At 45.0% G+C, this 23854-nt stretch overlaps 20 non-coding genes across 20 annotated transcripts; all 20 read right to left on the bottom strand.

Moving 5' to 3' along the window:
- Positions 1-1127: 1127 nt before the first annotated feature.
- Positions 1128-1210, bottom strand: TRNAL-CAG (transfer RNA leucine (anticodon CAG)). Its single transcript has one exon. It is a non-coding gene; the product is annotated as a tRNA-Leu (tRNA).
- A 1953-nt stretch (positions 1211-3163) lies between these two features.
- On the bottom strand, positions 3164-3246 carry TRNAL-CAG (transfer RNA leucine (anticodon CAG)). The gene has a single exon. It is a non-coding gene; the product is annotated as a tRNA-Leu (tRNA).
- Positions 3247-4131: 885 nt separating this feature from the next.
- TRNAL-CAG (transfer RNA leucine (anticodon CAG)) lies at positions 4132-4214 on the bottom strand. The gene has a single exon. It is a non-coding gene; the product is annotated as a tRNA-Leu (tRNA).
- Positions 4215-5467: 1253 nt separating this feature from the next.
- On the bottom strand, positions 5468-5550 carry TRNAL-CAG (transfer RNA leucine (anticodon CAG)). The gene has a single exon. It is a non-coding gene; the product is annotated as a tRNA-Leu (tRNA).
- Positions 5551-7504: 1954 nt separating this feature from the next.
- On the bottom strand, positions 7505-7587 carry TRNAL-CAG (transfer RNA leucine (anticodon CAG)). The gene has a single exon. It is a non-coding gene; the product is annotated as a tRNA-Leu (tRNA).
- An 883-nt stretch (positions 7588-8470) lies between these two features.
- Positions 8471-8553, bottom strand: TRNAL-CAG (transfer RNA leucine (anticodon CAG)). The gene has a single exon. It is a non-coding gene; the product is annotated as a tRNA-Leu (tRNA).
- An 883-nt stretch (positions 8554-9436) lies between these two features.
- Positions 9437-9519, bottom strand: TRNAL-CAG (transfer RNA leucine (anticodon CAG)). The gene has a single exon. It is a non-coding gene; the product is annotated as a tRNA-Leu (tRNA).
- Positions 9520-10403: 884 nt separating this feature from the next.
- Positions 10404-10486, bottom strand: TRNAL-CAG (transfer RNA leucine (anticodon CAG)). Its single transcript has one exon. It is a non-coding gene; the product is annotated as a tRNA-Leu (tRNA).
- An 885-nt stretch (positions 10487-11371) lies between these two features.
- Positions 11372-11454, bottom strand: TRNAL-CAG (transfer RNA leucine (anticodon CAG)). The gene has a single exon. It is a non-coding gene; the product is annotated as a tRNA-Leu (tRNA).
- Positions 11455-12339: 885 nt separating this feature from the next.
- On the bottom strand, positions 12340-12422 carry TRNAL-CAG (transfer RNA leucine (anticodon CAG)). Its single transcript has one exon. It is a non-coding gene; the product is annotated as a tRNA-Leu (tRNA).
- Positions 12423-13305: 883 nt separating this feature from the next.
- On the bottom strand, positions 13306-13388 carry TRNAL-CAG (transfer RNA leucine (anticodon CAG)). Its single transcript has one exon. It is a non-coding gene; the product is annotated as a tRNA-Leu (tRNA).
- An 885-nt stretch (positions 13389-14273) lies between these two features.
- Positions 14274-14356, bottom strand: TRNAL-CAG (transfer RNA leucine (anticodon CAG)). Its single transcript has one exon. It is a non-coding gene; the product is annotated as a tRNA-Leu (tRNA).
- An 884-nt stretch (positions 14357-15240) lies between these two features.
- Positions 15241-15323, bottom strand: TRNAL-CAG (transfer RNA leucine (anticodon CAG)). The gene has a single exon. It is a non-coding gene; the product is annotated as a tRNA-Leu (tRNA).
- An 825-nt stretch (positions 15324-16148) lies between these two features.
- On the bottom strand, positions 16149-16231 carry TRNAL-CAG (transfer RNA leucine (anticodon CAG)). Its single transcript has one exon. It is a non-coding gene; the product is annotated as a tRNA-Leu (tRNA).
- Positions 16232-17056: 825 nt separating this feature from the next.
- Positions 17057-17139, bottom strand: TRNAL-CAG (transfer RNA leucine (anticodon CAG)). Its single transcript has one exon. It is a non-coding gene; the product is annotated as a tRNA-Leu (tRNA).
- Positions 17140-17964: 825 nt separating this feature from the next.
- On the bottom strand, positions 17965-18047 carry TRNAL-CAG (transfer RNA leucine (anticodon CAG)). Its single transcript has one exon. It is a non-coding gene; the product is annotated as a tRNA-Leu (tRNA).
- A 1039-nt stretch (positions 18048-19086) lies between these two features.
- On the bottom strand, positions 19087-19169 carry TRNAL-CAG (transfer RNA leucine (anticodon CAG)). Its single transcript has one exon. It is a non-coding gene; the product is annotated as a tRNA-Leu (tRNA).
- A 1039-nt stretch (positions 19170-20208) lies between these two features.
- Positions 20209-20291, bottom strand: TRNAL-CAG (transfer RNA leucine (anticodon CAG)). The gene has a single exon. It is a non-coding gene; the product is annotated as a tRNA-Leu (tRNA).
- A 1039-nt stretch (positions 20292-21330) lies between these two features.
- On the bottom strand, positions 21331-21413 carry TRNAL-CAG (transfer RNA leucine (anticodon CAG)). The gene has a single exon. It is a non-coding gene; the product is annotated as a tRNA-Leu (tRNA).
- An 884-nt stretch (positions 21414-22297) lies between these two features.
- Positions 22298-22380, bottom strand: TRNAL-CAG (transfer RNA leucine (anticodon CAG)). The gene has a single exon. It is a non-coding gene; the product is annotated as a tRNA-Leu (tRNA).
- Positions 22381-23854: the final 1474 nt, after the last annotated feature.

Genomic DNA, 23854 nt, shown 5'->3' with positions numbered 1-23854 from the left:
TTGACTTCGGGAGCCCTGAGAAAAATGGCCTTGCTTAATATTTAAGGAAAAGCTAGCCTCCTTTCTGATGGAGGGTTTCTTGTTCCTCAAACTGCTTTCAAAGTTGACTTCGGGAGCCCTGAGAAAAATGGCCTTGCTTAATATTTAAGGAAAAGCTAGCCTGTCAGAAGTGGGATTCAACCCACGCCTCCAGAGGAGACTGCGACCTGAACGCAGCGCCTTAGACCGCTCGGCCATCCTGACTCTCATGTGGCAGTATGCTTTGGCGCTTCGTGGTGATACTAGACATCATGGTAAGCGTTAAGCATAAAATTGAGGCACTTGTCAACATCTGCAAGTCTGCACTTGCGCAGAACAGAGCAACTTTGCCGCTCCTCACACAGACCCCCGCTGGAATCCCAATCCGTGACGCGTAAGAGCAAACACTTGGCTGTCATGGGGTGGGATTTGAACCCACGCCTCCAGGAAAGATCATGCAGCTATCCTCAAATACGCAGGTGTGAAAAAAAAATGCAAAGCGCAAAGAAAAAATGGTGACATTAAGAGTCCAATTCTTGGGATGAAGTATAAAGACTGGATCAGTTTGTCACTTACTGGTGGTGATCTTCCACGATCTGATTGAGTATTTCGCATTCAAAGGTTGAACGGAGGAAAGCTTGAAGGACTTTTTCTACCTTTCTTCAAGTTGCTGGTTTAGAAGCAGGATTTTGACATCAGCCTAGTATGTGTATAAATGTTTCTTCAGATATATCCTATCAGAACCCTGAAAAAGAAACCTGAGTGGTTTCCAAAGCTTGCAGCAACATCAATTGACCATTCAAAGGAATCTTATCTGCAAGGTTAATTAGCTTCTCTCCCCGAGAACAAGCATATTATGTTCTACTGGCTAACGGGGTTCCAATGTTCCTTTTGAGCATCAGCCTAGAAGTTAGGCACCAGTGAGAATGAAACTCACACCCCGTGGTTTAACCAGACCAGTGGCCTATGAAGCAGGAAGAAAAGGGATTGGCGTGGTGTTTTTTTCCCCTTTCTGATGGAGGGTTTCTTGTTCCTCAAACTGCTTTCAAAGTTGACTTCGGGAGCCCTGAGAAAAATGGCCTTGCTTAATATTTAAGGAAAAGCTAGCCTGTCAGAAGTGGGATTCGAACCCACGCCTCCAGAGGAGACTGCGACCTGAACGCAGCGCCTTAGACCGCTCGGCCATCCTGACTCTCATGTGGCAGTATGCTTTGGCGCTTCGTGGTGATACTAGACATCATGGTAAGCGTTAAGCATAAAATTGAGGCACTTGTCAACATCTGCAAGTCTGCACTTGCGCAGAACAGAGCAACTTTGCCGCTCCTCACACAGACCCCCGCTGGAATCCCAATCCGTGACGCGTAAGAGCAAACACTTGGCTGTCATGGGGTGGGATTTGAACCCACGCCTCCAGGAAAGATCATGCAGCTATCCTCAAATACGCAGGTGTGAAAAAAAAATGCAAAGCGCAAAGAAAAAATGGTGACATTAAGAGTCCAATTCTTGGGATGAAGTATAAAGACTGGATCAGTTTGTCACTTACTGGTGGTGATCTTCCACGATCTGATTGAGTATTTCGCATTCAAAGGTTGAACGGAGGAAAGCTTGAAGGACTTTTTCTACCTTTCTTCAAGTTGCTGGTTTAGAAGCAGGATTTTGACATCAGCCTAGTATGTGTATAAATGTTTCTTCAGATATATCCTATCAGAACCCTGAAAAAGAAACCTGAGTGGTTTCCAAAGCTTGCAGCAACATCAATTGACCATTCAAAGGAATCTTATCTGCAAGGTTAATTAGCTTCTCTCCCCGAGAACAAGCATATTATGTTCTACTGGCTAACGGGGTTCCAATGTTCCTTTTGAGCATCAGCCTAGAAGTTAGGCACCAGTGAGAATGAAACTCACACCCTGTGGTTTAACCAGACCAGTGGCCTATGAAGCAGGAAGAAAAGGGATTGGCGTGGTGTTTTTTTCCCCTTTCTGATGGAGGGTTTCTTGTTCCTCAAACTGCTTTCAAAGTTGACTTCGGGAGCCCTGAGAAAAATGGCCTTGCTTAATATTTAAGGAAAAGCTAGCCTCCTTTCTGATGGAGGGTTTCTTGTTCCTCAAACTGCTTTCAAAGTTGACTTCGGGAGCCCTGAGAAAAATGGCCTTGCTTAATATTTAAGGAAAAGCTAGCCTGTCAGAAGTGGGATTCAACCCACGCCTCCAGAGGAGACTGCGACCTGAACGCAGCGCCTTAGACCGCTCGGCCATCCTGACTCTCATGTGGCAGTATGCTTTGGCGCTTCGTGGTGATACTAGACATCATGGTAAGCGTTAAGCATAAAATTGAGGCACTTGTCAACATCTGCAAGTCTGCACTTGCGCAGAACAGAGCAACTTTGCCGCTCCTCACACAGACCCCCGCTGGAATCCCAATCCGTGACGCGTAAGAGCAAACACTTGGCTGTCATGGGGTGGGATTTGAACCCACGCCTCCAGGAAAGATCATGCAGCTATCCTCAAATACGCAGGTGTGAAAAAAAAATGCAAAGCGCAAAGAAAAAATGGTGACATTAAGAGTCCAATTCTTGGGATGAAGTATAAAGACTGGATCAGTTTGTCACTTACTGGTGGTGATCTTCCACGATCTGATTGAGTATTTCGCATTCAAAGGTTGAACGGAGGAAAGCTTGAAGGACTTTTTCTACCTTTCTTCAAGTTGCTGGTTTAGAAGCAGGATTTTGACATCAGCCTAGTATGTGTATAAATGTTTCTTCAGATATATCCTATCAGAACCCTGAAAAAGAAACCTGAGTGGTTTCCAAAGCTTGCAGCAACATCAATTGACCATTCAAAGGAATCTTATCTGCAAGGTTAATTAGCTTCTCTCCCCGAGAACAAGCATATTATGTTCTACTGGCTAACGGGGTTCCAATGTTCCTTTTGAGCATCAGCCTAGAAGTTAGGCACCAGTGAGAATGAAACTCACACCCCGTGGTTTAACCAGACCAGTGGCCTATGAAGCAGGAAGAAAAGGGATTGGCGTGGTGTTTTTTTCCCCTTTCTGATGGAGGGTTTCTTGTTCCTCAAACTGCTTTCAAAGTTGACTTCGGGAGCCCTGAGAAAAATGGCCTTGCTTAATATTTAAGGAAAAGCTAGCCTGTCAGAAGTGGGATTCGAACCCACGCCTCCAGAGGAGACTGCGACCTGAACGCAGCGCCTTAGACCGCTCGGCCATCCTGACTCTCATGTGGCAGTATGCTTTGGCGCTTCGTGGTGATACTAGACATCATGGTAAGCGTTAAGCATAAAATTGAGGCACTTGTCAACATCTGCAAGTCTGTACTTGCGCAGAACAGAGCAACTTTGCCGCTCCTCACACAGACCCCCGCTGGAATCCCAATCCGTGACGCGTAAGAGCAAACACTTGGCTGTCATGGGGTGGGATTTGAACCCACGCCTCCAGGAAAGATCATGCAGCTATCCTCAAATACGCAGGTGTGAAAAAAAAATGCAAAGCGCAAAGAAAAAATGGTGACATTAAGAGTCCAATTCTTGGGATGAAGTATAAAGACTGGATCAGTTTGTCACTTACTGGTGGTGATCTTCCACGATCTGATTGAGTATTTCGCATTCAAAGGTTGAACGGAGGAAAGCTTGAAGGACTTTTTCTACCTTTCTTCAAGTTGCTGGTTTAGAAGCAGGATTTTGACATCAGCCTAGTATGTGTATAAATGTTTCTTCAGATATATCCTATCAGAACCCTGAAAAAGAAACCTGAGTGGTTTCCAAAGCTTGCAGCAACATCAATTGACCATTCAAAGGAATCTTATCTGCAAGGTTAATTAGCTTCTCTCCCCGAGAACAAGCATATTATGTTCTACTGGCTAACGGGGTTCCAATGTTCCTTTTGAGCATCAGCCTAGAAGTTAGGCACCAGTGAGAATGAAACTCACACCCCGTGGTTTAACCAGACCAGAGGCCTATGAAGCAGGAAGAAAAGGGATTGGCGTGGTGTTTTTTTTCCCCTTTCTGATGGAGGGTTTCTTGTTCCTCAAACTGCTTTCAAAGTTGACTTCGGGAGCCCTGAGAAAAATGGCCTTGCTTAATATTTAAGGAAAAGCTAGCCTGTCAGAAATAGGATTCGAACCCACGCCTCCAGAGGAGACTGCGACCTGAACGCAGCGCCTTAGACCGCTCGGCCATCCTGACTCTCATGTGGCAGTATGCTTTGGCGCTTCGTGGTGATACTAGACATTATGGTAAGCGTTAAGCATAAAATTGAGGCACTTGTCAACATCTGCAAGTCTGCACTTGCGCACTAAGAGCAAACACTTGGCTGTCATGGGGTGGGATTTGAACCCACGCCTCCAGGAAAGATCATGCAGCTATCCTCAAATACGCAGGTGTGAAAAAAAAATGCAAAGCGCAAAGAAAAAATGGTGACATTAAGAGTCCAATTCTTGGGATGAAGTATAAAGACTGGATCAGTTTGTCACTTACTGGTGGTGATCTTCCACGATCTGATTGAGTATTTCGCATTCAAAGGTTGAACGGAGGAAAGCTTGAAGGACTTTTTCTACCTTTCTTCAAGTTGCTGGTTTAGAAGCAGGATTTTGACATCAGCCTAGTATGTGTATAAATGTTTCTTCAGATATATCCTATCAGAACCCTGAAAAAGAAACCTGAGTGGTTTCCAAAGCTTGCAGCAACATCAATTGACCATTCAAAGGAATCTTATCTGCAAGGTTAATTAGCTTCTCTCCCCGAGAACAAGCATATTATGTTCTACTGGCTAACGGGGTTCCAATGTTCCTTTTGAGCATCAGCCTAGAAGTTAGGCACCAGTGAGAATGAAACTCACACCCCGTGGTTTAACCAGACCAGTGGCCTATGAAGCAGGAAGAAAAGGGATTGGCGTGGTGTTTTTTTCCCCTTTCTGATGGAGGGTTTCTTGTTCCTCAAACTGCTTTCAAAGTTGACTTCGGGAGCCCTGAGAAAAATGGCCTTGCTTAATATTTAAGGAAAAGCTAGCCTCCTTTCTGATGGAGGGTTTCTTGTTCCTCAAACTGCTTTCAAAGTTGACTTCGGGAGCCCTGAGAAAAATGGCCTTGCTTAATATTTAAGGAAAAGCTAGCCTCCTTTCTGATGGAGGGTTTCTTGTTCCTCAAACTGCTTTCAAAGTTGACTTCGGGGGGACTTCGAGCCCTGAGAAAAATGGCCTTGCTTAATATTTAAGGAAAAGCTAGCCTCCTTTCTGATGGAGGGTTTCTTGTTCCTCAAACTGCTTTCAAAGTTGACTTCGGGAGCCCTGAGAAAAATGGCCTTGCTTAATATTTAAGGAAAAGCTAGCCTCCTTTCTGATGGAGGGTTTCTTGTTCCTCAAACTGCTTTCAAAGTTGACTTCGGGGGACTTCGAGCCCTGAGAAAAATGGCCTTGCTTAATATTTAAGGAAAAGCTAGCCTGTCAGAAGTGGGATTCGAACCCACGCCTCCAGAGGAGACTGCGACCTGAACGCAGCGCCTTAGACCGCTCGGCCATCCTGACTCTCATGTGGCAGTATGCTTTGGCGCTTCGTGGTGATACTAGACATCATGGTAAGCGTTAAGCATAAAATTGAGGCACTTGTCAACATCTGCAAGTCTGCACTTGCGCAGAACAGAGCAACTTTGCCGCTCCTCACACAGACCCCCGCTGGAATCCCAATCCGTGACGCGTAAGAGCAAACACTTGGCTGTCATGGGGTGGGATTTGAACCCACGCCTCCAGGAAAGATCATGCAGCTATCCTCAAATACGCAGGTGTGAAAAAAAAATGCAAAGCGCAAAGAAAAAATGGTGACATTAAGAGTCCAATTCTTGGGATGAAGTATAAAGACTGGATCAGTTTGTCACTTACTGGTGGTGATCTTCCACGATCTGATTGAGTATTTCGCATTCAAAGGTTGAACGGAGGAAAGCTTGAAGGACTTTTTCTACCTTTCTTCAAGTTGCTGGTTTAGGAGCAGGATTTTGACATCAGCCTAGTATGTGTATAAATGTTTCTTCAGATATATCCTATCAGAACCCTGAAAAAGAAACCTGAGTGGTTTCCAAAGCTTGCAGCAACATCAATTGACCATTCAAAGGAATCTTATCTGCAAGGTTAATTAGCTTCTCTCCCCGAGAACAAGCATATTATGTTCTACTGGCTAACGGGGTTCCAATGTTCCTTTTGAGCATCAGCCTAGAAGTTAGGCACCAGTGAGAATGAAACTCACACCCTGTGGTTTAACCAGACCAGAGGCCTATGAAGCAGGAAGAAAAGGGATTGGCGTGGTGTTTTTTTCCCCTTTCTGATGGAGGGTTTCTTGTTCCTCAAACTGCTTTCAAAGTTGACTTCGGGAGCCCTGAGAAAAATGGCCTTGCTTAATATTTAAGGAAAAGCTAGCCTCCTTTCTGATGGAGGGTTTCTTGTTCCTCAAACTGCTTTCAAAGTTGACTTCGGGAGCCCTGAGAAAAATGGCCTTGCTTAATATTTAAGGAAAAGCTAGCCTGTCAGAAGTGGGATTCAACCCACGCCTCCAGAGGAGACTGCGACCTGAACGCAGCGCCTTAGACCGCTCGGCCATCCTGACTCTCATGTGGCAGTATGCTTTGGCGCTTCGTGGTGATACTAGACATCATGGTAAGCGTTAAGCATAAAATTGAGGCACTTGTCAACATCTGCAAGTCTGCACTTGCGCAGAACAGAGCAACTTTGCCGCTCCTCACACAGACCCCCGCTGGAATCCCAATCCGTGACGCGTAAGAGCAAACACTTGGCTGTCATGGGGTGGGATTTGAACCCACGCCTCCAGGAAAGATCATGCAGCTATCCTCAAATACGCAGGTGTGAAAAAAAAATGCAAAGCGCAAAGAAAAAATGGTGACATTAAGAGTCCAATTCTTGGGATGAAGTATAAAGACTGGATCAGTTTGTCACTTACTGGTGGTGATCTTCCACGATCTGATTGAGTATTTCGCATTCAAAGGTTGAACGGAGGAAAGCTTGAAGGACTTTTTCTACCTTTCTTCAAGTTGCTGGTTTAGAAGCAGGATTTTGACATCAGCCTAGTATGTGTATAAATGTTTCTTCAGATATATCCTATCAGAACCCTGAAAAAGAAACCTGAGTGGTTTCCAAAGCTTGCAGCAACATCAATTGACCATTCAAAGGAATCTTATCTGCAAGGTTAATTAGCTTCTCTCCCCGAGAACAAGCATATTATGTTCTACTGGCTAACGGGGTTCCAATGTTCCTTTTGAGCATCAGCCTAGAAGTTAGGCACCAGTGAGAATGAAACTCACACCCCGTGGTTTAACCAGACCAGAGGCCTATGAAGCAGGAAGAAAAGGGATTGGCGTGGTGTTTTTTTTCCCCTTTCTGATGGAGGGTTTCTTGTTCCTCAAACTGCTTTCAAAGTTGACTTCGGGAGCCCTGAGAAAAATGGCCTTGCTTAATATTTAAGGAAAAGCTAGCCTGTCAGAAGTGGGATTCGAACCCACGCCTCCAGAGGAGACTGCGACCTGAACGCAGCGCCTTAGACCGCTCGGCCATCCTGACTCTCATGTGGCAGTATGCTTTGGCGCTTCGTGGTGATACTAGACATCATGGTAAGCGTTAAGCATAAAATTGAGGCACTTGTCAACATCTGCAAGTCTGTACTTGCGCAGAACAGAGCAACTTTGCCGCTCCTCACACAGACCCCCGCTGGAATCCCAATCCGTGACGCGTAAGAGCAAACACTTGGCTGTCATGGGGTGGGATTTGAACCCACGCCTCCAGGAAAGATCATGCAGCTATCCTCAAATACGCAGGTGTGAAAAAAAATGCAAAGCGCAAAGAAAAAATGGTGACATTAAGAGTCCAATTCTTGGGATGAAGTATAAAGACTGGATCAGTTTGTCACTTACTGGTGGTGATCTTCCACGATCTGATTGAGTATTTCGCATTCAAAGGTTGAACGGAGGAAAGCTTGAAGGACTTTTTCTACCTTTCTTCAAGTTGCTGGTTTAGAAGCAGGATTTTGACATCAGCCTAGTATGTGTATAAATGTTTCTTCAGATATATCCTATCAGAACCCTGAAAAAGAAACCTGAGTGGTTTCCAAAGCTTGCAGCAACATCAATTGACCATTCAAAGGAATCTTATCTGCAAGGTTAATTAGCTTCTCTCCCCGAGAACAAGCATATTATGTTCTACTGGCTAACGGGGTTCCAATGTTCCTTTTGAGCATCAGCCTAGAAGTTAGGCACCAGTGAGAATGAAACTCACACCCCGTGGTTTAACCAGACCAGTGGCCTATGAAGCAGGAAGAAAAGGGATTGGCGTGGTGTTTTTTTCCCCTTTCTGATGGAGGGTTTCTTGTTCCTCAAACTGCTTTCAAAGTTGACTTCGGGAGCCCTGAGAAAAATGGCCTTGCTTAATATTTAAGGAAAAGCTAGCCTGTCAGAAGTGGGATTCGTACCCACGCCTCCAGAGGAGACTGCGACCTGAACGCAGCGCCTTAGACCGCTCGGCCATCCTGACTCTCATGTGGCAGTATGCTTTGGCGCTTCGTGGTGATACTAGACATCATGGTAAGCGTTAAGCATAAAATTGAGGCACTTGTCAACATCTGCAAGTCTGTACTTGCGCAGAACAGAGCAACTTTGCCGCTCCTCACACAGACCCCCGCTGGAATCCCAATCCGTGACGCGTAAGAGCAAACACTTGGCTGTCATGGGGTGGGATTTGAACCCACGCCTCCAGGAAAGATCATGCAGCTATCCTCAAATACGCAGGTGTGAAAAAAAATGCAAAGCGCAAAGAAAAAATGGTGACATTAAGAGTCCAATTCTTGGGATGAAGTATAAAGACTGGATCAGTTTGTCACTTACTGGTGGTGATCTTCCACGATCTGATTGAGTATTTCGCATTCAAAGGTTGAACGGAGGAAAGCTTGAAGGACTTTTTCTACCTTTCTTCAAGTTGCTGGTTTAGAAGCAGGATTTTGACATCAGCCTAGTATGTGTATAAATGTTTCTTCAGATATATCCTATCAGAACCCTGAAAAAGAAACCTGAGTGGTTTCCAAAGCTTGCAGCAACATCAATTGACCATTCAAAGGAATCTTATCTGCAAGGTTAATTAGCTTCTCTCCCCGAGAACAAGCATATTATGTTCTACTGGCTAACGGGGTTCCAATGTTCCTTTTGAGCATCAGCCTAGAAGTTAGGCACCAGTGAGAATGAAACTCACACCCCGTGGTTTAACCAGACCAGTGGCCTATGAAGCAGGAAGAAAAGGGATTGGCGTGGTGTTTTTTTCCCCTTTCTGATGGAGGGTTTCTTGTTCCTCAAACTGCTTTCAAAGTTGACTTCGGGAGCCCTGAGAAAAATGGCCTTGCTTAATATTTAAGGAAAAGCTAGCCTGTCAGAAGTGGGATTCGAACCCACGCCTCCAGAGGAGACTGCGACCTGAACGCAGCGCCTTAGACCGCTCGGCCATCCTGACTCTCATGTGGCAGTATGCTTTGGCGCTTCGTGGTGATACTAGACATCATGGTAAGCGTTAAGCATAAAATTGAGGCACTTGTCAACATCTGCAAGTCTGTACTTGCGCAGAACAGAGCAACTTTGCCGCTCCTCACACAGACCCCCGCTGGAATCCCAATCCGTGACGCGTAAGAGCAAACACTTGGCTGTCATGGGGTGGGATTTGAACCCACGCCTCCAGGAAAGATCATGCAGCTATCCTCAAATACGCAGGTGTGAAAAAAAAATGCAAAGCGCAAAGAAAAAATGGTGACATTAAGAGTCCAATTCTTGGGATGAAGTATAAAGACTGGATCAGTTTGTCACTTACTGGTGGTGATCTTCCACGATCTGATTGAGTATTTCGCATTCAAAGGTTGAACGGAGGAAAGCTTGAAGGACTTTTTCTACCTTTCTTCAAGTTGCTGGTTTAGAAGCAGGATTTTGACATCAGCCTAGTATGTGTATAAATGTTTCTTCAGATATATCCTATCAGAACCCTGAAAAAGAAACCTGAGTGGTTTCCAAAGCTTGCAGCAACATCAATTGACCATTCAAAGGAATCTTATCTGCAAGGTTAATTAGCTTCTCTCCCCGAGAACAAGCATATTATGTTCTACTGGCTAACGGGGTTCCAATGTTCCTTTTGAGCATCAGCCTAGAAGTTAGGCACCAGTGAGAATGAAACTCACACCCCGTGGTTTAACCAGACCAGTGGCCTATGAAGCAGGAAGAAAAGGGATTGGCGTGGTGTTTTTTTCCCCTTTCTGATGGAGGGTTTCTTGTTCCTCAAACTGCTTTCAAAGTTGACTTCGGGAGCCCTGAGAAAAATGGCCTTGCTTAATATTTAAGGAAAAGCTAGCCTGTCAGAAGTGGGATTCGAACCCACGCCTCCAGAGGAGACTGCGACCTGAACGCAGCGCCTTAGACCGCTCGGCCATCCTGACTCTCATGTGGCAGTATGCTTTGGCGCTTCGTGGTGATACTAGACATCATGGTAAGCGTTAAGCATAAAATTGAGGCACTTGTCAACATCTGCAAGTCTGTACTTGCGCAGAACAGAGCAACTTTGCCGCTCCTCACACAGACCCCCGCTGGAATCCCAATCCGTGACGCGTAAGAGCAAACACTTGGCTGTCATGGGGTGGGATTTGAACCCACGCCTCCAGGAAAGATCATGCAGCTATCCTCAAATACGCAGGTGTGAAAAAAAAATGCAAAGCGCAAAGAAAAAATGGTGACATTAAGAGTCCAATTCTTGGGATGAAGTATAAAGACTGGATCAGTTTGTCACTTACTGGTGGTGATCTTCCACGATCTGATTGAGTATTTCGCATTCAAAGGTTGAACGGAGGAAAGCTTGAAGGACTTTTTCTACCTTTCTTCAAGTTGCTGGTTTAGAAGCAGGATTTTGACATCAGCCTAGTATGTGTATAAATGTTTCTTCAGATATATCCTATCAGAACCCTGAAAAAGAAACCTGAGTGGTTTCCAAAGCTTGCAGCAACATCAATTGACCATTCAAAGGAATCTTATCTGCAAGGTTAATTAGCTTCTCTCCCCGAGAACAAGCATATTATGTTCTACTGGCTAACGGGGTTCCAATGTTCCTTTTGAGCATCAGCCTAGAAGTTAGGCACCAGTGAGAATGAAACTCACACCCCGTGGTTTAACCAGACCAGAGGCCTATGAAGCAGGAAGAAAAGGGATTGGCGTGGTGTTTTTTTTCCCCTTTCTGATGGAGGGTTTCTTGTTCCTCAAACTGCTTTCAAAGTTGACTTCGGGAGCCCTGAGAAAAATGGCCTTGCTTAATATTTAAGGAAAAGCTAGCCTGTCAGAAGTGGGATTCGAACCCACGCCTCCAGAGGAGACTGCGACCTGAACGCAGCGCCTTAGACCGCTCGGCCATCCTGACTCTCATGTGGCAGTATGCTTTGGCGCTTCGTGGTGATACTAGACATCATGGTAAGCGTTAAGCATAAAATTGAGGCACTTGTCAACATCTGCAAGTCTGTACTTGCGCAGAACAGAGCAACTTTGCCGCTCCTCACACAGACCCCCGCTGGAATCCCAATCCGTGACGCGTAAGAGCAAACACTTGGCTGTCATGGGGTGGGATTTGAACCCACGCCTCCAGGAAAGATCATGCAGCTATCCTCAAATACGCAGGTGTGAAAAAAAAATGCAAAGCGCAAAGAAAAAATGGTGACATTAAGAGTCCAATTCTTGGGATGAAGTATAAAGACTGGATCAGTTTGTCACTTACTGGTGGTGATCTTCCACGATCTGATTGAGTATTTCGCATTCAAAGGTTGAACGGAGGAAAGCTTGAAGGACTTTTTCTACCTTTCTTCAAGTTGCTGGTTTAGAAGCAGGATTTTGACATCAGCCTAGTATGTGTATAAATGTTTCTTCAGATATATCCTATCAGAACCCTGAAAAAGAAACCTGAGTGGTTTCCAAAGCTTGCAGCAACATCAATTGACCATTCAAAGGAATCTTATCTGCAAGGTTAATTAGCTTCTCTCCCCGAGAACAAGCATATTATGTTCTACTGGCTAACGGGGTTCCAATGTTCCTTTTGAGCATCAGCCTAGAAGTTAGGCACCAGTGAGAATGAAACTCACACCCCGTGGTTTAACCAGACCAGAGGCCTATGAAGCAGGAAGAAAAGGGATTGGCGTGGTGTTTTTTTTCCCCTTTCTGATGGAGGGTTTCTTGTTCCTCAAACTGCTTTCAAAGTTGACTTCGGGAGCCCTGAGAAAAATGGCCTTGCTTAATATTTAAGGAAAAGCTAGCCTGTCAGAAGTGGGATTCGAACCCACGCCTCCAGAGGAGACTGCGACCTGAACGCAGCGCCTTAGACCGCTCGGCCATCCTGACTCTCATGTGGCAGTATGCTTTGGCGCTTCGTGGTGATACTAGACATCATGGTAAGCGTTAAGCATAAAATTGAGGCACTTGTCAACATCTGCAAGTCTGCACTTGCGCAGAACAGAGCAACTTTGCCGCTCCTCACACAGACCCCCGCTGGAATCCCAATCCGTGACGCGTAAGAGCAAACACTTGGCTGTCATGGGGTGGGATTTGAACCCACGCCTCCAGGAAAGATCATGCAGCTATCCTCAAATACGCAGGTGTGAAAAAAAATGCAAAGCGCAAAGAAAAAATGGTGACATTAAGAGTCCAATTCTTGGGATGAAGTATAAAGACTGGATCAGTTTGTCACTTACTGGTGGTGATCTTCCACGATCTGATTGAGTATTTCGCATTCAAAGGTTGAACGGAGGAAAGCTTGAAGGACTTTTTCTACCTTTCTTCAAGTTGCTGGTTTAGAAGCAGGATTTTGACATCAGCCTAGTATGTGTATAAATGTTTCTTCAGATATATCCTATCAGAACCCTGAAAAAGAAACCTGAGTGGTTTCCAAAGCTTGCAGCAACATCAATTGACCATTCAAAGGAATCTTATCTGCAAGGTTAATTAGCTTCTCTCCCCGAGAACAAGCATATTATGTTCTACTGGCTAACGGGGTTCCAATGTTCCTTTTGAGCATCAGCCTAGAAGTTAGGCACCAGTGAGAATGAAACTCACACCCCGTGGTTTAACCAGACCAGTGGCCTATGAAGCAGGAAGAAAAGGGATTGGCGTGGTGTTTTTTTCCCCTTTCTGATGGAGGGTTTCTTGTTCCTCAAACTGCTTTCAAAGTTGACTTCGGGAGCCCTGAGAAAAATGGCCTTGCTTAATATTTAAGGAAAAGCTAGCCTGTCAGAAGTGGGATTCGAACCCACGCCTCCAGAGGAGACTGCGACCTGAACGCAGCGCCTTAGACCGCTCGGCCATCCTGACTCTCATGTGGCAGTATGCTTTGGCGCTTCGTGGTGATACTAGACATCATGGTAAGCGTTAAGCATAAAATTGAGGCACTTGTCAACATCTGCAAGTCTGTACTTGCGCAGAACAGAGCAACTTTGCCGCTCCTCACACAGACCCCCGCTGGAATCCCAATCCGTGACGCGTAAGAGCAAACACTTGGCTGTCATGGGGTGGGATTTGAACCCACGCCTCCAGGAAAGATCATGCAGCTATCCTCAAATACGCAGGTGTGAAAAAAAAATGCAAAGCGCAAAGAAAAAATGGTGACATTAAGAGTCCAATTCTTGGGATGAAGTATAAAGACTGGATCAGTTTGTCACTTACTGGTGGTGATCTTCCACGATCTGATTGAGTATTTCGCATTCAAAGGTTGAACGGAGGAAAGCTTGAAGGACTTTTTCTACCTTTCTTCAAGTTGCTGGTTTAGAAGCAGGATTTTGACATCAGCCTAGTATGTGTATAAATGTTTCTTCAGATATATCCTATCAGAACCCTGAAAAAGAAACCTGAGTGGTTTCCAAAGCTTGCAGCAACATCAATTGACCATTCAAAGGAATCTTATCTGCAAGGTTAATTAGCTTCTCTCCCCGAGAACAAGCATATTATGTTCTACTGGCTAACGGGGTTCCAATGTTCCTTTTGAGCATCAGCCTAGAAGTTAGGCACCAGTGAGAATGAAACTCACACCCCGTGGTTTAACCAGACCAGAGGCCTATGAAGCAGGAAGAAAAGGGATTGGCGTGGTGTTTTTTTTCCCCTTTCTGATGGAGGGTTTCTTGTTCCTCAAACTGCTTTCAAAGTTGACTTCGGGAGCCCTGAGAAAAATGGCCTTGCTTAATATTTAAGGAAAAGCTAGCCTGTCAGAAGTGGGATTCGAACCCACGCCTCCAGAGGAGACTGCGACCTGAACGCAGCGCCTTAGACCGCTCGGCCATCCTGACTCTCATGTGGCAGTATGCTTTGGCGCTTCGTGGTGATACTAGACATCATGGTAAGCGTTAAGCATAAAATTGAGGCACTTGTCAACATCTGCAAGTCTGTACTTGCGCAGAACAGAGCAACTTTGCCGCTCCTCACACAGACCCCCGCTGGAATCCCAATCCGTGACGCGTAAGAGCAAACACTTGGCTGTCATGGGGTGGGATTTGAACCCACGCCTCCAGGAAAGATCATGCAGCTATCCTCAAATACGCAAGTGTGAAAAAAAATGCAAAGCGCAAAGAAAAAATGGTGACATTAAGAGTCCAATTCTTGGGATGAAGTATAAAGACTGGATCAGTTTGTCACTTACTGGTGGTGATCTTCCACGATCTGATTGAGTATTTCGCATTCAAAGGTTGAACGGAGGAAAGCTTGAAGGACTTTTTCTACCTTTCTTCAAGTTGCTGGTTTAGAAGCAGGATTTTGACATCAGCCTAGTATGTGTATAAATGTTTCTTCAGATATATCCTATCAGAACCCTGAAAAAGAAACCTGAGTGGTTTCCAAAGCTTGCAGCAACATCAATTGACCATTCAAAGGAATCTTATCTGCAAGGTTAATTAGCTTCTCTCCCCGAGAACAAGCATATTATGTTCTACTGGCTAACGGGGTTCCAATGTTCCTTTTGAGCATCAGCCTAGAAGTTAGGCACCAGTGAGAATGAAACTCACACCCCGTGGTTTAACCAGACCAGAGGCCTATGAAGCAGGAAGAAAAGGGATTGGCGTGGTGTTTTTTTTCCCCTTTCTGATGGAGGGTTTCTTGTTCCTCAAACTGCTTTCAAAGTTGACTTCGGGAGCCCTGAGAAAAATGGCCTTGCTTAATATTTAAGGAAAAGCTAGCCTGTCAGAAGTGGGATTCGAACCCACGCCTCCAGAGGAGACTGCGACCTGAACGCAGCGCCTTAGACCGCTCGGCCATCCTGACTCTCATGTGGCAGTATGCTTTGGCGCTTCGTGGTGATACTAGACATTATGGTAAGCGTTAAGCATAAAATTGAGGCACTTGTCAACATCTGCAAGTCTGCACTTGCGCACTAAGAGCAAACACTTGGCTGTCATGGGGTGGGATTTGAACCCACGCCTCCAGGAAAGATCATGCAGCTATCCTCAAATACGCAGGTGTGAAAAAAAAATGCAAAGCGCAAAGAAAAAATGGTGACATTAAGAGTCCAATTCTTGGGATGAAGTATAAAGACTGGATCAGTTTGTCACTTACTGGTGGTGATCTTCCACGATCTGATTGAGTATTTCGCATTCAAAGGTTGAACGGAGGAAAGCTTGAAGGACTTTTTCTACCTTTCTTCAAGTTGCTGGTTTAGAAGCAGGATTTTGACATCAGCCTAGTATGTGTATAAATGTTTCTTCAGATATATCCTATCAGAACCCTGAAAAAGAAACCTGAGTGGTTTCCAAAGCTTGCAGCAACATCAATTGACCATTCAAAGGAATCTTATCTGCAAGGTTAATTAGCTTCTCTCCCCGAGAACAAGCATATTATGTTCTACTGGCTAACGGGGTTCCAATGTTCCTTTTGAGCATCAGCCTAGAAGTTAGGCACCAGTGAGAATGAAACTCACACCCCGTGGTTTAACCAGACCAGAGGCCTATGAAGCAGGAAGAAAAGGGATTGGCGTGGTGTTTTTTTTCCCCTTTCTGATGGAGGGTTTCTTGTTCCTCAAACTGCTTTCAAAGTTGACTTCGGGAGCCCTGAGAAAAATGGCCTTGCTTAATATTTAAGGAAAAGCTAGCCTGTCAGAAGTGGGATTCGAACCCACGCCTCCAGAGGAGACTGCGACCTGAACGCAGCGCCTTAGACCGCTCGGCCATCCTGACTCTCATGTGGCAGTATGCTTTGGCGCTTCGTGGTGATACTAGACATTATGGTAAGCGTTAAGCATAAAATTGAGGCACTTGTCAACATCTGCAAGTCTGCACTTGCGCACTAAGAGCAAACACTTGGCTGTCATGGGGTGGGATTTGAACCCACGCCTCCAGGAAAGATCATGCAGCTATCCTCAAATACGCAGGTGTGAAAAAAAAATGCAAAGCGCAAAGAAAAAATGGTGACATTAAGAGTCCAATTCTTGGGATGAAGTATAAAGACTGGATCAGTTTGTCACTTACTGGTGGTGATCTTCCACGATCTGATTGAGTATTTCGCATTCAAAGGTTGAACGGAGGAAAGCTTGAAGGACTTTTTCTACCTTTCTTCAAGTTGCTGGTTTAGAAGCAGGATTTTGACATCAGCCTAGTATGTGTATAAATGTTTCTTCAGATATATCCTATCAGAACCCTGAAAAAGAAACCTGAGTGGTTTCCAAAGCTTGCAGCAACATCAATTGACCATTCAAAGGAATCTTATCTGCAAGGTTAATTAGCTTCTCTCCCCGAGAACAAGCATATTATGTTCTACTGGCTAACGGGGTTCCAATGTTCCTTTTGAGCATCAGCCTAGAAGTTAGGCACCAGTGAGAATGAAACTCACACCCCGTGGTTTAACCAGACCAGAGGCCTATGAAGCAGGAAGAAAAGGGATTGGCGTGGTGTTTTTTTTCCCCTTTCTGATGGAGGGTTTCTTGTTCCTCAAACTGCTTTCAAAGTTGACTTCGGGAGCCCTGAGAAAAATGGCCTTGCTTAATATTTAAGGAAAAGCTAGCCTGTCAGAAGTGGGATTCGAACCCACGCCTCCAGAGGAGACTGCGACCTGAACGCAGCGCCTTAGACCGCTCGGCCATCCTGACTCTCATGTGGCAGTATGCTTTGGCGCTTCGTGGTGATACTAGACATTATGGTAAGCGTTAAGCATAAAATTGAGGCACTTGTCAACATCTGCAAGTCTGCACTTGCGCACTAAGAGCAAACACTTGGCTGTCATGGGGTGGGATTTGAACCCACGCCTCCAGGAAAGATCATGCAGCTATCCTCAAATACGCAGGTGTGAAAAAAAAATGCAAAGCGCAAAGAAAAAATGGTGACATTAAGAGTCCAATTCTTGGGATGAAGTATAAAGACTGGAACAGTTTGTCACTTACTGGTGGTGATCTTCCACGATCTGATTGAGTATTTCGCATTCAAAGGTTGAACGGAGGAAAGCTTGAAGGACTTTTTCTACCTTTCTTCAAGTTGCTGGTTTAGAAGCAGGATTTTGACATCAGCCTAGTATGTGTATAAATGTTTCTTCAGATATATCCTATCAGAACCCTGAAAAAGAAACCTGAGTGGTTTCCAAAGCTTGCAGCAACATCAATTGACCATTCAAAGGAATCTTATCTGCAAGGTTAATTAGCTTCTCTCCCCGAGAACAAGCATATTATGTTCTACTGGCTAACGGGGTTCCAATGTTCCTTTTGAGCATCAGCCTAGAAGTTAGGCACCAGTGAGAATGAAACTCACACCCCGTGGTTTAACCAGACCAGAGGCCTATGAAGCAGGAAGAAAAGGGATTGGCGTGGTGTTTTTTTTCCCCTTTCTGATGGAGGGTTTCTTGTTCCTCAAACTGCTTTCAAAGTTGACTTCGGGAGCCCTGAGAAAAATGGCCTTGCTTAATATTTAAGGAAAAGCTAGCCTGTCAGAAGTGGGATTCGAACCCACGCCTCCAGAGGAGACTGCGACCTGAACGCAGCGCCTTAGACCGCTCGGCCATCCTGACTCTCATGTGGCAGTATGCTTTGGCGCTTCGTGGTGATACTAGACATTATGGTAAGCGTTAAGCATAAAATTGAGGCACTTGTCAACATCTGCAAGTCTGCACTTGCGCACTAAGAGCAAACACTTGGCTGTCATGGGGTGGGATTTGAACCCACGCCTCCAGGAAAGATCATGCAGCTATCCTCAAATACGCAGGTGTGAAAAAAAAATGCAAAGCGCAAAGAAAAAATGGTGACATTAAGAGTCCAATTCTTGGGATGAAGTATAAAGACTGGATCAGTTTGTCACTTACTGGTGGTGATCTTCCACGATCTGATTGAGTATTTCGCATTCAAAGGTTGAACGGAGGAAAGCTTGAAGGACTTTTTCTACCTTTCTTCAAGTTGCTGGTTTAGAAGCAGGATTTTGACATCAGCCTAGTATGTGTATAAATGTTTCTTCAGATATATCCTATCAGAACCCTGAAAAAGAAACCTGAGTGGTTTCCAAAGCTTGCAGCAACATCAATTGACCATTCAAAGGAATCTTATCTGCAAGGTTAATTAGCTTCTCTCCCCGAGAACAAGCATATTATGTTCTACTGGCTAACGGGGTTCCAATGTTCCTTTTGAGCATCAGCCTAGAAGTTAGGCACCAGTGAGAATGAAACTCACACCCCGTGGTTTAACCAGACCAGTGGCCTATGAAGCAGGAAGAAAAGGGATTGGCGTGGTGTTTTTTTCCCCTTTCTGATGGAGGGTTTCTTGTTCCTCAAACTGCTTTCAAAGTTGACTTCGGGAGCCCTGAGAAAAATGGCCTTGCTTAATATTTAAGGAAAAGCTAGCCTCCTTTCTGATGGAGGGTTTCTTGTTCCTCAAACTGCTTTCAAAGTTGACTTCGGGAGCCCTGAGAAAAATGGCCTTGCTTAATATTTAAGGAAAAGCTAGCCTCCTTTCTGATGGAGGGTTTCTTGTTCCTCAAACTGCTTTCAAAGTTGACTTCGGGGGGACTTCGAGCCCTGAGAAAAATGGCCTTGCTTAATATTTAAGGAAAAGCTAGCCTGTCAGAAGTGGGATTCGAACCCACGCCTCCAGAGGAGACTGCGACCTGAACGCAGCGCCTTAGACCGCTCGGCCATCCTGACTCTCATGTGGCAGTATGCTTTGGCGCTTCGTGGTGATACTAGACATTATGGTAAGCGTTAAGCATAAAATTGAGGCACTTGTCAACATCTGCAAGTCTGCACTTGCGCACTAAGAGCAAACACTTGGCTGTCATGGGGTGGGATTTGAACCCACGCCTCCAGGAAAGATCATGCAGCTATCCTCAAATACGCAGGTGTGAAAAAAAAATGCAAAGCGCAAAGAAAAAATGGTGACATTAAGAGTCCAATTCTTGGGATGAAGTATAAAGACTGGATCAGTTTGTCACTTACTGGTGGTGATCTTCCACGATCTGATTGAGTATTTCGCATTCAAAGGTTGAACGGAGGAAAGCTTGAAGGACTTTTTCTACCTTTCTTCAAGTTGCTGGTTTAGAAGCAGGATTTTGACATCAGCCTAGTATGTGTATAAATGTTTCTTCAGATATATCCTATCAGAACCCTGAAAAAGAAACCTGAGTGGTTTCCAAAGCTTGCAGCAACATCAATTGACCATTCAAAGGAATCTTATCTGCAAGGTTAATTAGCTTCTCTCCCCGAGAACAAGCATATTATGTTCTACTGGCTAACGGGGTTCCAATGTTCCTTTTGAGCATCAGCCTAGAAGTTAGGCACCAGTGAGAATGAAACTCACACCCCGTGGTTTAACCAGACCAGTGGCCTATGAAGCAGGAAGAAAAGGGATTGGCGTGGTGTTTTTTTCCCCTTTCTGATGGAGGGTTTCTTGTTCCTCAAACTGCTTTCAAAGTTGACTTCGGGAGCCCTGAGAAAAATGGCCTTGCTTAATATTTAAGGAAAAGCTAGCCTCCTTTCTGATGGAGGGTTTCTTGTTCCTCAAACTGCTTTCAAAGTTGACTTCGGGAGCCCTGAGAAAAATGGCCTTGCTTAATATTTAAGGAAAAGCTAGCCTCCTTTCTGATGGAGGGTTTCTTGTTCCTCAAACTGCTTTCAAAGTTGACTTCGGGGGGACTTCGAGCCCTGAGAAAAATGGCCTTGCTTAATATTTAAGGAAAAGCTAGCCTGTCAGAAGTGGGATTCGAACCCACGCCTCCAGAGGAGACTGCGACCTGAACGCAGCGCCTTAGACCGCTCGGCCATCCTGACTCTCATGTGGCAGTATGCTTTGGCGCTTCGTGGTGATACTAGACATTATGGTAAGCGTTAAGCATAAAATTGAGGCACTTGTCAACATCTGCAAGTCTGCACTTGCGCACTAAGAGCAAACACTTGGCTGTCATGGGGTGGGATTTGAACCCACGCCTCCAGGAAAGATCATGCAGCTATCCTCAAATACGCAGGTGTGAAAAAAAAATGCAAAGCGCAAAGAAAAAATGGTGACATTAAGAGTCCAATTCTTGGGATGAAGTATAAAGACTGGATCAGTTTGTCACTTACTGGTGGTGATCTTCCACGATCTGATTGAGTATTTCGCATTCAAAGGTTGAACGGAGGAAAGCTTGAAGGACTTTTTCTACCTTTCTTCAAGTTGCTGGTTTAGAAGCAGGATTTTGACATCAGCCTAGTATGTGTATAAATGTTTCTTCAGATATATCCTATCAGAACCCTGAAAAAGAAACCTGAGTGGTTTCCAAAGCTTGCAGCAACATCAATTGACCATTCAAAGGAATCTTATCTGCAAGGTTAATTAGCTTCTCTCCCCGAGAACAAGCATATTATGTTCTACTGGCTAACGGGGTTCCAATGTTCCTTTTGAGCATCAGCCTAGAAGTTAGGCACCAGTGAGAATGAAACTCACACCCCGTGGTTTAACCAGACCAGTGGCCTATGAAGCAGGAAGAAAAGGGATTGGCGTGGTGTTTTTTTCCCCTTTCTGATGGAGGGTTTCTTGTTCCTCAAACTGCTTTCAAAGTTGACTTCGGGAGCCCTGAGAAAAATGGCCTTGCTTAATATTTAAGGAAAAGCTAGCCTCCTTTCTGATGGAGGGTTTCTTGTTCCTCAAACTGCTTTCAAAGTTGACTTCGGGAGCCCTGAGAAAAATGGCCTTGCTTAATATTTAAGGAAAAGCTAGCCTCCTTTCTGATGGAGGGTTTCTTGTTCCTCAAACTGCTTTCAAAGTTGACTTCGGGGGGACTTCGAGCCCTGAGAAAAATGGCCTTGCTTAATATTTAAGGAAAAGCTAGCCTGTCAGAAGTGGGATTCGAACCCACGCCTCCAGAGGAGACTGCGACCTGAACGCAGCGCCTTAGACCGCTCGGCCATCCTGACTCTCATGTGGCAGTATGCTTTGGCGCTTCGTGGTGATACTAGACATCATGGTAAGCGTTAAGCATAAAATTGAGGCACTTGTCAACATCTGCAAGTCTGCACTTGCGCAGAACAGAGCAACTTTGCCGCTCCTCACACAGACCCCCGCTGGAATCCCAATCCGTGACGCGTAAGAGCAAACACTTGGCTGTCATGGGGTGGGATTTGAACCCACGCCTCCAGGAAAGATCATGCAGCTATCCTCAAATACGCAGGTGTGAAAAAAAAATGCAAAGCGCAAAGAAAAAATGGTGACATTAAGAGTCCAATTCTTGGGATGAAGTATAAAGACTGGATCAGTTTGTCACTTACTGGTGGTGATCTTCCACGATCTGATTGAGTATTTCGCATTCAAAGGTTGAACGGAGGAAAGCTTGAAGGACTTTTTCTACCTTTCTTCAAGTTGCTGGTTTAGAAGCAGGATTTTGACATCAGCCTAGTATGTGTATAAATGTTTCTTCAGATATATCCTATCAGAACCCTGAAAAAGAAACCTGAGTGGTTTCCAAAGCTTGCAGCAACATCAATTGACCATTCAAAGGAATCTTATCTGCAAGGTTAATTAGCTTCTCTCCCCGAGAACAAGCATATTATGTTCTACTGGCTAACGGGGTTCCAATGTTCCTTTTGAGCATCAGCCTAGAAGTTAGGCACCAGTGAGAATGAAACTCACACCCTGTGGTTTAACCAGACCAGTGGCCTATGAAGCAGGAAGAAAAGGGATTGGCGTGGTGTTTTTTTCCCCTTTCTGATGGAGGGTTTCTTGTTCCTCAAACTGCTTTCAAAGTTGACTTCGGGAGCCCTGAGAAAAATGGCCTTGCTTAATATTTAAGGAAAAGCTAGCCTGTCAGAAGTGGGATTCGAACCCACGCCTCCAGAGGAGACTGCGACCTGAACGCAGCGCCTTAGACCGCTCGGCCATCCTGACTCTCATGTGGCAGTATGCTTTGGCGCTTCGTGGTGATACTAGACATCATGGTAAGCGTTAAGCATAAAATTGAGGCACTTGTCAACATCTGCAAGTCTGTACTTGCGCAGAACAGAGCAACTTTGCCGCTCCTCACACAGACCCCCGCTGGAATCCCAATCCGTGACGCGTAAGAGCAAACACTTGGCTGTCATGGGGTGGGATTTGAACCCACGCCTCCAGGAAAGATCATGCAGCTATCCTCAAATACGCAGGTGTGAAAAAAAAATGCAAAGCGCAAAGAAAAAATGGTGACATTAAGAGTCCAATTCTTGGGATGAAGTATAAAGACTGGATCAGTTTGTCACTTACTGGTGGTGATCTTCCACGATCTGATTGAGTATTTCGCATTCAAAGGTTGAACGGAGGAAAGCTTGAAGGACTTTTTCTACCTTTCTTCAAGTTGCTGGTTTAGAAGCAGGATTTTGACATCAGCCTAGTATGTGTATAAATGTTTCTTCAGATATATCCTATCAGAACCCTGAAAAAGAAACCTGAGTGGTTTCCAAAGCTTGCAGCAACATCAATTGACCATTCAAAGGAATCTTATCTGCAAGGTTAATTAGCTTCTCTCCCCGAGAACAAGCATATTATGTTCTACTGGCTAACGGGGTTCCAATGTTCCTTTTGAGCATCAGCCTAGAAGTTAGGCACCAGTGAGAATGAAACTCACACCCCGTGGTTTAACCAGACCAGTGGCCTATGAAGCAGGAAGAAAAGGGATTGGCGTGGTGTTTTTTTCCCCTTTCTGATGGAGGGTTTCTTGTTCCTCAAACTGCTTTCAAAGTTGACTTCGGGAGCCCTGAGAAAAATGACCTTGCTTAATATTTAAGGAAAAGCTAGCCTGTCAGAACCCACGCCTCCAGAGGAGACTGCGACCTGAACGCAGCGCCTTAGACCGCTCGGCCATCCTGACTCTCATGTGGCAGTATGCTTTGGCGCTTCGTGGTGATACTAGACATCATGGTAAGCGTTAAGCATAAAATTGAGGCACTTGTCAACATCTGCAAGTCTGCACTTGCGCAGAACAGAGCAACTTTGCCGCTCCTCACACAGACCCCCGCTGGAATCCCAATCCGTGACGCGTAAGAGCAAACACTTGGCTGTCATGGGGTGGGATTTGAACCCACGCCTCCAGGAAAGATCATGCAGCTATCCTCAAATACGCAGGTGTGAAAAAAAAATGCAAAGCGCAAAGAAAAAATGGTGACATTAAGAGTCCAATTCTTGGGATGAAGTATAAAGACTGGATCAGTTTGTCACTTACTGGTGGTGATCTTCCACGATCTGATTGAGTATTTCGCATTCAAAGGTTGAACGGAGGAAAGCTTGAAGGACTTTTTCTACCTTTCTTCAAGTTGCTGGTTTAGAAGCAGGATTTTGACATCAGCCTAGTATGTGTATAAATGTTTCTTCAGATATATCCTATCAGAAC

The sequence above is a fragment of the Eleutherodactylus coqui genome, chromosome 7, assembly GCF_035609145.1.
Source record: "Eleutherodactylus coqui strain aEleCoq1 chromosome 7, aEleCoq1.hap1, whole genome shotgun sequence".
Lineage (NCBI taxonomy): Eukaryota > Metazoa > Chordata > Amphibia > Anura > Eleutherodactylidae > Eleutherodactylus > Eleutherodactylus coqui.
This window is presented reverse-complemented; position numbering and strand designations above follow the sequence as displayed.